The following is a 16,133-nucleotide window of genomic DNA, read 5'->3' on the forward strand; positions in this document are numbered from 1 at the left end:
GAGTGGTGAGCCGGCTTCTGGAAGAGGAAGTATGACCAGGAGAAAGGGGTAGGACACTGCCTGGCTGGAGCCCAGTGCGACTGAGGAATGTGTGGGGACTGTGGGCAGACAGGCCTGCCTGAAGCAGAAGGGCTGGTGTGGGGGGAATCGACAGAGAAGGGAGAAAAGAAACAAAGACTGTCTGCCCAGCATCCTCATTTTTTTGGTTTTATGGGAAAATGGTGAAACTTTCTTGCAAGCGGCGATTATAGGGGGTGGGAGTAGGAGAGAAACCACGGTGATTTTTTTTTTTTTTTTTTGGACTGAAAGAATGTTTTCCCCAAACTAAACAAAGTTGGATTGAGAAATTCAACATGGTACCTTAGGGACCTGGTAACTCATTGCTACGCGGAGGCCTGCCTTCCCACAGGCGCCTGCTTCAGGCTCTAATGGCTGTCTGGGGAGGAGAAGGGGACACTCCAACTTTTCAAGATCTAAACAGTTATGGTTCTCTTTTTGCAAAGTAGTTTTCGTCGCCTCCTGTGATGGCACTGGAGTCCTTTGCAGTAGCATCTTTCCGTGCACCTCGGCTGCACAGGTGAGTGTGCGCCCCGCCCCCCTCCCTTACCTGCCCAGTGACCAGACTCCTCCTCAAACACAGCTGGGAGCCTGGGACCTAGGTGGTCCTCCCTCATTTCATGCCCTGCTGTGTTACCTAAAAGGTGATTTCCCTCAAGATGGGGATTAGCATCATTAAAGAAACAAAGGCATCCCTTAATTACAAGCCTAAACCCTTGCCTTCAAAGAGGGCTGGAGGAAAAAGTGGTGTTGGGGCCTGGGTGGTCTTGCTGGTACCACTTCTTTGGTGATTTGATTCACTGAAACCATTCATTTTAGGACTGCCTTTTTTTTCTTTTCTTTTTTTTTTTTTTAACAGAAAGGTAGGAACATTTGACCTTCTTTAACAAATTGCAGTGATTTTTAAGTAAATAAAAAAGTCAGCGGCCCCAGCCACGATCTCCCATGTCAGATACAGTGTGTCTGGTGACAGGAACTATCTCCAGCCTTGTGGGGGGTGGGGAGGGGAGGCAAAACACTACAACAGCTCAGTTGCCTATTATGGAGTCATATTTTGATGTACATGAAATTCTTGTTCTCAACCATCTGATTTTTGTTAACTACTAGAGGTAAATCTAGTCAGGTCTTATGCCTGCAAACCCTTTAATGAGCATGATATCTTAAATTGTTTTTTAATTGGGGTGGCAGTGCTCCTGTTTCTTATCTGGGGAGCTGGAAGTCCTGAGGCCACCTGCACAGTCCCATGGGAGTGAGATTTTAATCTGCTAGCTCTCCCCAATCCCCCCCCCCCACAGGCGCCTGCTGGGGGCTGAGCCACGAAACCTCAGGTGGAAATCTGGGCCCTGGACCAGCCTGGGGTGCTAGGGAGGCCTCGGGGGTCCCAGGTTCCACATGAGACAGAAGTGGGACAGCGATCCTTTGAGGTGGGGGGTGGTGAGGAGGGTCCTGCTTCTGCTCCTGTTCCGGGGCTTCTGAGCTGGGTGTGGGAGAACCCAGATCCTGCTTCTTCTGGAGTGCCTAATGGGGACGGGCCCTATCCTCAGGGGAGCAGCAAGGGTGGGAGTTTCTCCATCTCAGACAAGAACCAGGGGCTGGTCTCCAGTCCTGGCACCTTTTAAGTATGGGAAGGAGGTGCCTCTCCCGAGCACCCCAGGCCACTGGCTCGGATCCTGGACCTTTGCAGTCACAGGTGCCAATGTCCATGCCAGGGACCCAGCAGCTATCTCTATCTAGGTAGGTTAAGGGCTGAATCTCAGTGTCAACCTAACTTTTTCCCAAGCAGCCTTGAGTAGCCAGTTGGAAAGCTCTTCAGCTCAATCCCAGCCTCTGTCCTATCAGTGCAGTGCGGAAGTGAGGATCTCAGCAGAGACTTACCCCCTCCCGCCCCACCAAGCCAGTTGGGTTAATGACACAGGGCAACGTGCCTTGCGCCTTCATAAAGACAGGGCCGTGTCCATATAAAGTCCTACAGTTGTTCACCTTCACAGAGACAAATGATTTATTTCAAATTCCATTTTGCTCACGGCCAGCTCTTCCTGAATAGTCTCCAAAACGCTCCCATGAAAGCCACTTACACAGCAGCTCTGCCCTAACGCGCTGGCCCAGAAAGGGCCCTGGCACAGATTTTTCTCAGCCAGGCGTGGGGTGGGAGACGGGGGGTGGGGAATGGTGGCGGAGGGTGGGGGGGCTCCACTCAGTCCCCAAGATGGAGAATGTGTCCGCCTTTAGTGAGAAGCTAGACCGTGGGCTTTCTCAGTTTTCTCTCCTCTCCCAAAGCTACAAGTTGCTTCTCCCTTACTTCTAGGTGGTCATTGTCCGAATAACCATCCACCCAGACTGGCCAGTGAGCATGGGTCAGGTAAAGGTAGCAAGAGCTCCTGGAAAGCGGCAGAAAGACAGATTATTCCACAAATGATGCTGGAACTGTTCAGAAATGGTTGGCCATTTGGAAAAACAAGTTAAGCCATAGCTATCTTTACTTTACTCTTGGCTCCCAATAAATTCCTCGTAGATAAGACTTCAAGATAACATTTGAAACCATAAGATTTAAAAATCATGGGTGCCTTTGTCGATCATTTCTGTAAGGGAAGTCCTTTCTAGAGAGGAAGCCATTGATTTAAAAACCATAAATTCCATACCATAAAAGTGCCTCCACCTTTGTGTGACAAAAACCCCTTTAAACAGGAAATATTTGCAACCCATCGTAATAACACAGGACTAATTTCCTTAAATTTCAAAGAGCTAGCACAAATCAATAAACAAAAAGCAGAATAACCCAGTAGAAAATTGGGCAAGGAACAGCAACTGAAGACACACGTCCAACTGCTAACAGGATACCGCTTTTCCCCAACTGGCAAAGACTGTCAAGTTTTATAATAATTACTGCCCGTGAAGGTATGTGGAGGAACAGGTATGTGCAAATATTGTTACAAGGGCTGTCGGCTGGTGGTCATTGGCCACTATTAAGATTCTTCTAAGAGCAATTTAGAATGTCAATCATAATTTTCAGTGTACTTAATCTTCGATCCAGGAATCCCACTGCTTGAAATTTAGCCCACAGCTACCTTGGCAAAATCCTACCAGGACACCTTACACCGTTGTTGGAAATGGCAAAAGCAAAAACAAAAACAAAAGAGCTGGGCTCTGCTGTGACTGGTGAGAAAATAGAACTCTATGAAGAAGTTTCTAGAAAAAGGAAAAATGTTCTGATTTGATTAGTGGATCTTGATATAAGGGATTCAGTGATTTAATAAAAAAAATAAGTACAGAGTGAGAGCCAGGCTCTGGGCAAAGTATTAGCAACATTTGAAAAAGTTCTGAAATCATGCACCTCATTAGCAAAAAAAAGAGTTGGAGCTTATTCTCCAAGATACATGTTGATTTATTTATAAATACATTAAAAATAGGATAAACTGAATGAAGTGAAACACAGAAGTATGAGTTGTAATACTTTTTGTGCCCCCCGAATTATTTGAGGGGACCCCACCTTAGGTGTGTGTGTGGTGGCTCCACATTTGAGAGAAATAGAATGTACCACTCTGGCAATTCAAAAAGAAGTACACGAGACGCTTGGGTGGCTCAGTAGTTCGTACAGCCTCTACCTTCAGCTCAGGTCATGATCCCAGTGTCCTGGGATCGAACCCTGTTTTGGGCTCCCTGCTCAGATGGGAGCCTGCTTCTCCCTCTCCCACTCCCTCTGCTTGTGTTCCCTCTCTTGCTGTCTCTCTGTCAAATAAATAAATAAAATCTTAAAAACACATACACACACACAAAAATATGTGTACAAATTCTTTGATGCTCCTTCCACTGAGAAGGGAGGGCTATGTCTCTTTACCTTCAAACCGGGCAGGCTTTTGTGACTCTTCTGACCAACAGAGTTAGGCAGAAATGACAATCTGTGATTCTGACTCCATGTTATGAAAGGGATTGCTGCTTCTGCCTTGTCTCTAGAACACTTGTTTTCAAAGCTTTCAGTGGTGAAGTGAGTGGTCAGGCTGCCCTGAGATCACCAAACTAGCGCTGGAGCGAGGGCAGCGGGGCAGCCCCGGGGCACCCAGGCCTCTGTCTGGCTGTAACTCTAAAGGGTACCAAGCCCACCACACCGCCGAGCCTTTCCCACCTTCCGAACCCTTGGAAACCATGAGAGGGAGATTTAAAAATGCTGGTGCTGTCTTAAGCCTCTGCATTTTGGAGTGATTTACTATACAACAATAGGTAACAGGAGCAATTGTGATCCCAAATTGTCATAGATGGTGTGTGTGTGTGCATATGCACACACTATAGAATTGGTATAAATTCAAGCATGCATGCATGTTTGTTGTATTTTGCATCATTGTGAGGGGGTAGAGAAGAAAGTGCCGGAGTGATTATTTTTGGGGTAGTGGGCTGGAAGGCCACGAGGTCATCTCTGCTAGAAATGAGATGGTAATGTTCTATGATCGCTTGCATGCTGTAATATATATATATATATTTATTTATTTATTTATTTATTTATTTATTTATTTATTTTTGCTTTGGAATCTTTAAAAAATTTTACCTGTCTTGGGAGGAGACATGCTAGCTTTCCAAAGAAGATTCTGCACAGTATCAGCTCTGGCTAAACACTAGCAACATGCTTAACACCATTGAAACTGACTCTACTCATTAATCATGTAGCCTCTGAGGTCAGACCATAACCATCTACATCCTGGCTCCTCCATTTCCTGTCCACTCTGAACCTCAATCTCCCCTTCTGTAAAGTGCAAATAATGCTAGTGCCTCCTTATATTATCTGCTGTTGTGCAACAAATCACCCCCCCTCCCACAAATGTAGCAGCTTACAATAACGGGTTATGAACCCAGGCATGGCTTACCCGGGAACTTCCGGCTCCAGATATCCCATAAGGTTCCAGTCAATCTGTCCTCTAGGGCTGTGGTCCCATCTGAAGGTTTGACTGGAGGAGGCCCCTCTTCCATGTCAAATGCATGTGGTTGGTGGCGAGAGGCTATTTCTTACAGGCTGTTGGACTGAAGGTCTCAGCTTCTCACTGGTTATTGGCTGGGGGTCTCCCTCAGTTCTTGGCCACCTAGGCCCCCACTATGGGGCAGCTCGCAGCACAGCAGCTGGAACACCCAAGATAGAAGGTGATGTTTTTATGACCTAATCTTGCAAATGACATCTCATTACTTCTACCAGCCCGTCCTTTAGAACTGAGTGTATAAATCCAGCCCATACTCAAGGTGAGGGAGTTATACAAGGAAGTGAATGTCGGGGGAGGGGCACCGGGGACATCCTAGAGGCAGCCAGCTACAGCACCCATGGGGTGGTCAGGAGGATTAAATGAATTAATGTCTGAAGCACAACCCTCAGTGTTGGAGACAGCATTTGCTCAGTAAATGGAAGTTCTAATTAGTGATATAGATTCCTGTCGTTTAACAGTAAATGCCCAAGTGCCCTTTCTGCAACAAATTTATGGCGAGATTTCAGTGAAGTCCTTTTGCCAACAATGTTCTAACTCATCCTTGTTGCTATTTTTCTGGAATTCATGGAGCAGGACTCCCTTAGCAGCAGTCCCCGCCAGGATCTGATAGGGCTGACCCTTTCATAGCCCTGGCTCTTGCATTATGGCTGGCTCATCATTTATTCAACCTTTGTGTAACCATTTAGCGCCTCCAAGGAGACAGAAGCTCAGGTAGGGATGGGGTGAGCCAGGCAGATGTAGCTAATGCCTTCACAAAACATACAGGTTATCGAGTGGATCTGGATGGAGAAATGGAAGCTTCAGCCATTCTTGGGGCCTCTTCGTCCCGCTAACAGGGGAGACGTAGGTCTAAATGATAGCTGGGGGGCAATGGGAGGTTTGTTATTAGTTTTTACATTTAATTTTCCAAGTACTTAATTTATTTAGTTAGAACACATTTGCTATTTTATATTTAGGAAACTTTCTGATGCTGAGTGTGCCCTCACAAGGGATAGAGGCAGAGAAGTCAACTTCTTGGAAGCCTCCTGGGATGACAGGTTCACCAAGCAGGTGACATGGCGGTTTCCTGGGAGACCTAGCCCCGGTTGAGGAGGACAGAGCTAGGACTCACATGAGTATGATCATACTCCAGGGCCCTTAACTATTCTCTGTAGGAGCATCTATATAGACTCAAATGTGTACGTTTATGTATTTAGTCACTATTTTATGAATAAATAAGCAGTTGCCACTCTTGACTGCTTGCTATGGCTTATATGGTAGACAAAGCCAAGGACCAGCAGGGACTGTGGACCCACAGGCAGCTTATTATTTCTTCACAGAGACCAGAGGCACCTATAGTGGAGAGTCCATCGTGAGCTCTTCCGCTGACAGCCACACATCTCTGGGCACAACGATCAATGTGTGAAAGGGTAAAAGGCCAAGGGAACATTCTGGCTGACTCTAGCGGTCATGAAAAGAACACCTGACAAAGTGACCTGAGCAAAATGATACCTGTTATCTTGCTTAACAAGAAGTTTGGGGGCTGAGTAGTTCAAGGATTAATTTAGAGGCTGATATAGAAAACCTAGTTTCTTCCCTTCTGTTGGCTTCTCTATCCTCAGCATTGTTGGCTTTTGTCTTCAGGCTTGCCTCTTCATGCTTGCAAGATGGTGGCCCCAGGTTCTGACTTCACCAGCCTTTCGTAACCTCATTGAGAGGCAAACAATTGGTCACAAATTACCTGCATGACAGGCCACATTCGATAAGCATGATCTTATAGAATAGAGAATGCACAGGTGAAAGAATGGAAATGGAGCAATGAATTATCTATCTTTATTACATGAATTAAGTTATGTGCTTTTTCTTTTTTTTAGGATTTTATTTGTTTATTTGAGAGGGGGAGCATGAGCGGAGAGGGGGAAAGAGGATGAGGAAGAAGCAGACTCCCCTCCAAACAGGGAGTCCGATGTGGGGCTCTACCGGGGACCATGAGATCATGGCCTGAGCCAAAGGCAGATGCTTAACCAACTGAGCCACCCAGGTGCCCCAGTTATGTGCTCACTTTAAGTGACAGTGAATCCTTTGGTAGTTTTGGGATCTACCTAATTCCAAATTTCAAAGAATGTGTTCTTTCAATTCATGGTCCTCCAACAAATGTCCTTTCAAGAGCATGAATCGTGATCTAAGAAGACCATCACTGTGGGCTTGACTCAATCATGGGGATAATAGCAAGAATCCAAAAACATTCAACAAGCAGAGAAAAGGGCCAAAAGAATATAATTACAAAGTGCAGAAGTTCTCAAAACATTTTAGACCTTTGCTTCTTACTCATGATTCCTCTTTCTGTGTGGGCCAACAGGGGAAAAAAAAAATCACTTCTGAGGCCTGTCTTCTAGAGAGAGCTGACCCAGAGTCTATGAGATGAGATGGGAATTAATTCATAATTATATATACAACAAACAAACCTCACTACAAAGGTAGCCCTTTATCTTACCTAAACAGTATTAAAATTTATTCGTTCAATCAGCAAGTACTTTTTAGCACCTACTCTGTGACAAGCATTGTTTTAGGCTCAAGTCTTCTCATGGTACTCCAGTTTTCTCCCTCCAATATTCATATTCAATAAACATTTATCAAAAACCCTCCTGGATGGCAGAGCTATAATCTGTAATCAGCCACACATTCCCAGAAAATATTGACAAAACCTCAGTTTGCAAGATCAAGGACTTGGAAAATGGGGGGTAGAATACAAAAATAAAAATGGTATTGTGTGCGAATATCCACACACATACACATAGATATGCATACATGAAACAAAAATTCTGGAAGACAACAATTTTGAAACAATCTCTGTCTGTGTTAAAGATCTGCTCTCCCTTAATCTCTGTCAGGAATTTGGTAGATATCTGTGGTATCATGATTTTCTAAGGCACATTCTTCCAACAAATATTATGCTATGTAAGCTATGGGTTCTTTTATGTTTATAAAGTAGTCCTTGCTGGCTTGAAATGTAATATCTTCTTTCACTCACATTCTCCCTTGTTCTATTTGTACAAATCTCAACAACATCTTGTGTGACTGTATTTGTTAGCTTCGATTCATAACAAACAATCCCCAAATCTCAGAAATTTATATCAGTTTATTTCTCATTCATGATACATGTAGCTTACGGCTCTGCTGTGCCTCTGTCCCATGTTTTTTCTCATTTCAGGTGGCAGTGGAAGGAGTAGTCTTTATGTGGAATCTGTTGTCCTCTTAGAAGGTGCCAGGAGAGCAAATGACCAAGCTGAACCACAGAATCGCATTAAAATTTCTGCTTATAATGGCATGTATCATGTCTGTTCACATGTCCATCAAAGTCAATCACATGATCAAGCTGGACAACAAAGGGGCAAGTATACTTGACCTATAAGGAGTTCTGATACAGGTAAAGATATACAATCCTTTAATTAAAAAAAATTTTTTTTAACTTTTTAAAAATTAACATATAATGTGTTGTGTATTTCAGAGGTACAGGTCTGTGATTCATCAGTCTTACACAATTCACAGCACTCACCATAACACATACTTTCCCCAATGTCCATCCCCCAGCCACCCCATGCCTCAGCCGTCTCCCTTCCAGCAACCCTCAGTTTGTTCCCTGAGATTAAGAGTCTCTTATAGTTTGTCTCCCTCTCTGGTTTTGTCTTGTTTCATTTTTTCCTCTCTTCCCCTATGATCCTCTGCCTTGTTTCTTAAATTCCACACATCAGTGAAATCACATGATAATTGTTTTTCTCTGATTGATTCATTTTGCTTAACATAATACCCTCTAGTTCCATTCATGTCATTGCAAATGGCAAGATTTTGAGTTTTTGATGGCTGCATAATATCCCTCTGTGTGTGTGTGTGTGAGCGCGCACATGTGCGCATGTGTACACCACATCTTTGCTCATTCATCTGTCAATGGAAATCTGGGTTTTTTCCATAGTTTGGCTATTGTGGACATTGCTACTATAAACATTGGGATGCACGTTCCCCTTCGGATCCCTACATTTGTATCTTTAGTGTAAGTACCCAGTAGTTTAATTGCTGGGTTTAGGGTAGCTCTATTTTCAATTTGTGAAGAACCTCCATACTGTTTTTCAGAGTGGCTGCACCAGCTTGCATTCCCACCAGCAGTGTAGAAGGGTTCCCCTTTCTCCACATTCTCACCAACATCTGTCATTTCCTGGCTTATTAATTTTAGTCCTTCTGACTGGTGTGAGGTGATATCTCTTTGTGCTTTTGATTTGTATTTCCCTGATGCCGAGTGATATTGAGCACTCTTTCATGTGCCTGTTGGCCATTTGGATGTCTTCTTTGCAGAAATATGTGTTCATGTCTTCTGCTCATTTCTCGTTTTTAAAAGGTTTTATTTATTTATTTGATAGAGAGAGAGAGAGCAGGAGCAAAGGGAGTGTCAGAGGGAGAGGTAGAAGCAGACTCCCTGGTGAGTCTGGATCCCAGGACCTTGGGATCTTGACCTGAACGGAAGGCAGATGTTTAACTAATTAAGCCACCCAAGCACCACAGGATGTATAATCCTTTTAAAGGAGAAAGAATATGGTCACCCCGTCGGCTCAGTCAGTGGAGCATGTGACTCTTGATCTTGGGGTTGTGAGTTCGAGCCTCACATGGCATGTAGAGATTAGTTTAAAAAAAAAAAAAAATCTGTAAAAAAAAATAAATAAATAAAAGAGAGGGGCACCTGGATGGCTCAGTGGGTTTGAGGGTCTGTCTCTTGGTTTTCAGCTCAGTTCATCATCTTGGGGGTGTGGGATTGAGCCCTGCGTTGGGCTCCGTGCTCAGTGTGGAGCCTGCTTGAATTTCTCTTTCTCCCTCTGCTCCTCACCCCTTGCCCCATTCGCATGCGCACTCTCTCTCTCAAATAAATAAATAAATCTTTAAAAAACACACAAAGGAGAGGGAACAAATAATTGTGAACAACACTGTGGTCTGCTACAGTGACAACCTGGCTACTGACCAAAATACCAGGGAACTTAAGAGCACGTCGTTTCCTTGGCCTACCTCTCAGTCCATTCATTGAAGGATAGAACAGAGACAGCTCCCCATACTGGGCACACGTGACCCAGGAGAAAGGAAAACCATCATTTTAAGGGGACTGAGCTAAGCCCAGCGTCTGATAGAGGGACTGAGCTAAGCCCAGCGTTTGAGCTCTGTTTTTAAAGATTTTATTTATTTATTTGACAGAGAGAGAAATCACAAGTAGGCAGAGAGGCAGGCAGAGAGAGAGGAGGAATCAGGCTCCCCGCTGAGCAGAGAGCCTGATGCGGGGCTCGATCCCAGAATCCCAAGACCATGACCTGAGCCGAAGTCAGAGGCTTAACCCACTGAGCCACCCAGGTGCCCCTCTTTTTGAGTTTTCAATAAACAAACATAGAACCACATGATCACAGCACCTGTCAGCGGATTGCGGCAAGCTATTTAGCATGGTGTTGGCAACTTCCCTAGGGCCCAGTTTGTTTTGAGTTTCTTGGGATTCAAAAACCAAAAGCAGGAAAGAGATGTCTAGCACTCACACTCATGCTTGTCTAACGATTCTGAATCGGTTTAGATTGTGCTTCCGTGGCCGTGAGTGGTAGTTGCAAAAATGAGGAACACAGCTAAGACAGAAATGCTCTACTTGGAGAGTCGGAACTAGGATGAGGAGGGGCAGGATAATAGTGCCTTTATATGAGGAGTAAAATTACAATGTTATATGTGGTTCATCGTCATGGGGACCGAAATCATTGCTGGTCTCAATTTCTGCCATTTGTCAGGAAAAACGGGGACCTCATGCCTGCCTGTCTGCCGGCTAATATTTTTAACCACCTGCTCCATTCCAGACACTGTAGGATAGTTCACGATTACACAGGTACACGCCTACTATTTCTACATATCACTGATTTTTCACCCTAACCCGGGATTTACTCACAGTCATAAAAGATGGCTTACCTTCGATTTCTTGCCATAAAGCTCTTTCCCTTTATATGACTTCATACTTTCTACAGTTGGCTTAAAGAACACATTTTATGATGAGAAAGCTAAAATGAGAAAGCTAGGTCTTTCTAAACACCTGCCAAAAATGCAATTAACTAATAAGGTGACTATTTTACTCCTCAGTCTGTGGTCTATTGAGATGATGGGTAGATGGATGGATGGATAGACAGATGGATGAATGGATAACAGACAGAGAGATAATAGAAGAAGAATTCCCCACACTTTTACACTTGGTGTAAGAAAAGGAAGGGAAGAAATCCAAGTAAAATAGTGGCTTAAGCCCTATGTCTCATAGTTACAGCAGCCACTTCAAATTGGAGAGACTTGTCAAACAAACCAGCCCCCAAAAGAACCCCCAAATTTCTCAACTTTGGCATTGACCATTTTGAATGACCATTGTGAATATTATCTATTCTTAAAGAACATAGAGCTTGTTTTGACTTTTTGTTTTTAAGATTTTTAATTATTTATTTGAGAGAGAGAGAGAAGGAGAGAGCACGAGCTGGAGGAAGGGCAGAGGGAGAAGCAGGTTCCCCAATACGCAGGGAGCCCGATGCGGGGCTCGATACCAGGACCCTAAGATCCTGACCTGAGCCGGGGGCCGATGCTTCACAGACTGAGCCACCCAGGCACCCCTTGTTTTTGACATTTTGTTAATAAGGTCTGGCATACTAATGGCTGGCCTATTATGACCTGTCTTTGGGCCTTTGTTATGGTAGCCCTAGCAAGCTAATAGAATAGATATTTTAAAAACTCAACGTTGGGGCATGTGGGTGCCTCAGTGGGTTAAGCCTCTTCCTTCGGCGCGGGTCATGATCTCAGGGTCCTGCAATCGAGCCCCGCATTGGGCTCTCTGCTCAGCAGGAAGCCTGCTTCCTCCTCTCTCTCTGCCTGCCTCTCTGCCTACTTGTGATCTCTGTCTCTGTCAAATAAATAAATAAATAAAAATCTTTAAAAAAACAAAAAACTCAACTTTGGCTCAGTTTGTCTGGAAAAACAAAAAGAACAGTATTACCAGTACTTATAATCACGGGGGGTGTGGTGGGGAGCATAGGCCAGGGGTTCTCTGTTTGCCTTGGTCTCGGTTCAGTCTCTCACTCCATCCCTTAACCAGCAAATTTGCCTTGGACAAATTACTTAATCTCCTTGTGCCTCAGTTTACAGAAACATAAAGTGGGGTAATGGTGTTTATCTCACAAAGTTGTTTGAGTATTAAATGAATTAGTGTTTTAAAACACTTGGAACAGCGCTTCTGTCACTGTGACTGATATATAAATATTACATAAAGAGATCAGAAAGTACACTGAAATTCAGTTTATAGAATCCTTTTAAATGTTAACACATTAAAAAAAAATTCTGTCGAGGACTCTTGTTTCATGGAGGGCATGCCTGTTAGCAGGATTCAGAGATCTGATGTTTGTGCTGAGGTTGGGTTTATGGCAGGACTGATGTCTACAGTCAACGCATGTGCTCTGTCGGCAGCAAAGCTGACATCCCCAGCACCTTGACAGCCGTGACTGGAAGCCATTTCTGCTGAGGATTTTCACAATTGCCAGAAATTTGACAATGGCTGGCGTTCCCCCCAACATTTGTTGTGAAGACAGATACGAAGGAGAAAGTCCAGCATGTGTGCTAAAAATGTTCACAGGTGCTGTTTGCACATGACCTGCCGCAGAACGGGGGTAAACACGACTTGATTTCTACTGGTAAAACTTTAACACAAGATAAACTTGCTGACTGCAGAGAGTACCACATGACTGTTCCGTGCGTGATAGCTAATATAAACAGTGTCGGGGGAGCGGAGGCCTCCCAGGGTCCAGGGACCACTGCGTGGAACTTTCTGGAAGGCCAGTCCAGCCACAATCTGCTCTGTGTTCCTCAGCCTCCTGAGTTGCTTCTTCTTGTGGCAGTCAACCCAAGGAAGTGGGACAAAGTTGTGTATCAGGAGCATCACACAGTTGAATGTGGCGGTGTCTGGTGACTCACTGCTCTCAACCCACTGATTTTGAATACCCACGATGGTTTCTGCCAGGAAATCCCGAGAGTCTGCTGATGGCCTAGGTTACGTGTGGGAATCTTAAATAGAAGCGGCCAGTCATAGAAAATGCATCTTACAAAGCATTCGCGAAAAGAGGAAAGTTGCTCCAAAAGGAGATCGCACCTGAGTTACATTGCTGTGAATACTATTTCTCTGATCAAACACTGCCTCTGATACATTGAGAACATTTTTATGAGTGTAAAAAATCACTGCAGGAGACTTGAAATAGTTTCCTCTCATGTCAGTTCAATCCACAGAGCTATTAAAATTTTCAACACTTCAGGGCACCAAGGAAATATATGGTCTGAATGCAAGCACTTGAGTAACGGCTGACAGAACTGGGAGTGGGTAGGCCCACCGTCCTTTATGTGTATATTTTTATTTACATAGACCCAAACATCGCCTAACCTCACTTATCCAGAAAATAGCTTTGGAACAAGGAATTTTTTTTTTAAGATTTTATTTATTTATTTGACAGAGAGAGAGATCACAAGTAGGTGAGAGGCAGGCAGAGGGAGAGAGGGAAGCAGGCTCTCCGCTGAGCAGAGAGCCTGATGCGGGGCTCCATCCCAGGACCCTGAGACCACGACCCGAGCCGAAGGCAGAGGCTTTAACCCACTGAGCCACCCAGGTGCCCCAGGAACAAGGAATTTTTTAAAATTAAAGCAAAACTTGAGAAATACTTCTCTTAGACATAGACATCTCTTATGGGAGAGGTAGTCCTTGGTCCCTGGGTCAGGAAATATTTATGCTTACTGTATATATAACCTTAATATGTGTGAATTTCTTGCTTTCACCCTTCCAACACTTAGGAAATTAGGAGTAGAGAGGCATTCTGCCATAAAAAACATGCTGACCAGAAGTAACGCTGATAGCCCACAGAAGGGGGAAAGAGAAAATTGTGGAAAGCAGACACAAGAATTCTGAAAGGTACAGTGGTTTGGGTCTTCTTAGTGTGCAGGCAAATGTCCTACCTATCTCAGTTGCCTAAGCACATAACTTGGTCATACAGTAGCATTAGACTCGGTTCTCATTATGATGACTTGGAGACCAAGAAAAGAGAAAAGAGGGTGAAATGTAATTTCCCAGACTCTCTTGGAAAGCAGTCGAGGTTGAGTTACATTTCAGAAAGTTTTCCACCCAACACATCTTGTCTTGTCTTTTGTTTCTTCCTTTCTTTTTCTTTTTTTAAGATTTTATTTATTTATTTGACGGAGAGAGATCACAAGTAGGCAGAGAGGCAGGCAGAGAGAGAGGAAGGGAAGCAGGCTCCCCACTGAGCAGAGAGCCCGATGTGGGACCCGATCCCAGGACCCTGAGATCATGACCCGAGCCAAAGGCAGCAGCTTAACCCACTGAGCCACCCAGGTGCCCCTCTTCCTTTCTTTTAAAAAATACTTTTTAAATTTTATTGTATTTTAGTATTTTCTGGTGCTTTGAAGGACAAGCCCTCAATTGTCTAGAACTCAGCTCTCCAGAATGGTTACTTTCCCCAAGAGGGCTGGGATTGTTATGATGGTTGTGTACCACGTACTGTATAGAGAGTACAATTATTACATGTTATGCGACTAGTATTACTTTGCTTCTTTTAAGAGCCATCTCCCAGTTGTCCTGTTTGGGGAGAGTTGAAGCACTGTCTGCTCGAGAGATCTGACTTCTGAAAAGGAGAAGAAATGGGGGAAAGAAATGCATGGAAGGGGTTGTAAGGAGAGGGTGCATCAAAAGGCCCGTTACACTGTCAGTGCTGTTGGAAGGGAAGAAAGAGATCTCCTTTAGAGAACAAACAGAATTCACTGTCTCACTAATTCTTACTTGAGCCCAGCTCACAAACAGGCCTCTGAAACAGCTCACGGTCACCAAGTGCCCTTTCAAACGATGAAGAGCTCAAAGAAAAGTGGAAGTCGTCTCCCCATATGGTACGCAAGAAATGTCACATTCTTATCTTCCCAAGGAAAAAAAGTCCAACCACGCAGCTCTGAAAGCAAGCCTTGTCAGTTGCAGTCGTCCTTCCTTCCCACGCGTCCAACACGTGTGCTTGCACGAGCGCATGCACACGTGCTGCTTGAGGGACGCCGTCCTGTCCGGAACCGGTAATAGCAGCTACCTTCACGGTGACTTCCTATCAGCCAGGCTGGGGGGCAGTGGGCAACGCTAGTTATCACTAGACCACACCCCTTCGGGGGAACGTAAGTAAATTTCCTGAAAGACACATCGCGCACCACGGAGATGGGGTTTGAAACCAGGGTGCTTATTAGCCATTACGCTGTTCTGTCTCCTAGTGAGGTTTAAACGTTTATTCCTGTAAATGACTCTCATTATCCCAAGGGGCAGGGAAAGGTTGAGGGGGAAAAACAAAACAAAACCAGCCACTTTGACTGGAAAGACCCAGCATGTAGGCCCTGCCCTACACAGAATGAAATTGCGGGGGTGCTGGTGGGGCTTAAGGAGGGGCTCATGGCCTCTCTGGGTGACTTGCGTGAAACCCCAGTGGGGGGGGCTGGGAAAGGCTGTGGCGCTTGGAGGAAGAAGGCACATCTGGGTGGCTTTTGCAGCAGAAAATCACCTGCGTACATGCCTCCGTCTTCACCAGGAGTCTTTCTGGAAAATGAGTAAATTGTTCACAATCAGCCCTGCCCTTTACAGTGTGTGGCTCCCTGGAAACAGACCATGTGTGACCCTGGGCAGTGTGCGGGGAACACAGGCCGCCGGGAGCCACACGGCGGCCTTCACTCGGGGGTATGAAGGGCTGCCTTGGCTCCATTTTCAGTGACGTCAGGAACAGCACGACCCGAGGATGTGACTACAGGGACGGCCGTGTGGTCCCAGAGCTCCTGCTTTCTCCTATTTCCACGCACTTACAAAATGCAGGTAAAGCAACTAGAAAATAGAAGCTGGCAAAGGGGGGGGGGGGGTCAGAGAGGAGGGAAAGGAGAACAACCTGATCTGGGAAATCAATGACCTGTCAGCGTAATATACAGATATACAAATACGGTAATATACAAATATACAAATACGGTAACCAGTGGTCAGAAAATCAAGTTGTCAACGGTTGAACAGAATGCTAAAAAAGTGCTGAA

General features: G+C 44.9%; 1 long non-coding RNA gene across 1 annotated transcript; it reads left to right on the forward strand.

Moving 5' to 3' along the window:
* The first annotated feature begins 383 nt into the window (after nt 1-383).
* On the forward strand, nt 384-12,557 carry LOC132015158 (uncharacterized). Its single transcript, XR_009403567.1, has 3 exons — nt 384-577; nt 8,209-8,424; nt 12,501-12,557. It is a non-coding gene; the product is annotated as an uncharacterized LOC132015158 (long non-coding RNA).
* The last annotated feature ends 3,576 nt before the right edge of the window (nt 12,558-16,133 follow it).

Source organism: Mustela nigripes, chromosome 4 (assembly GCF_022355385.1).
Source record: "Mustela nigripes isolate SB6536 chromosome 4, MUSNIG.SB6536, whole genome shotgun sequence".
Classification (NCBI taxonomy): Eukaryota; Metazoa; Chordata; class Mammalia; order Carnivora; family Mustelidae; genus Mustela; species Mustela nigripes.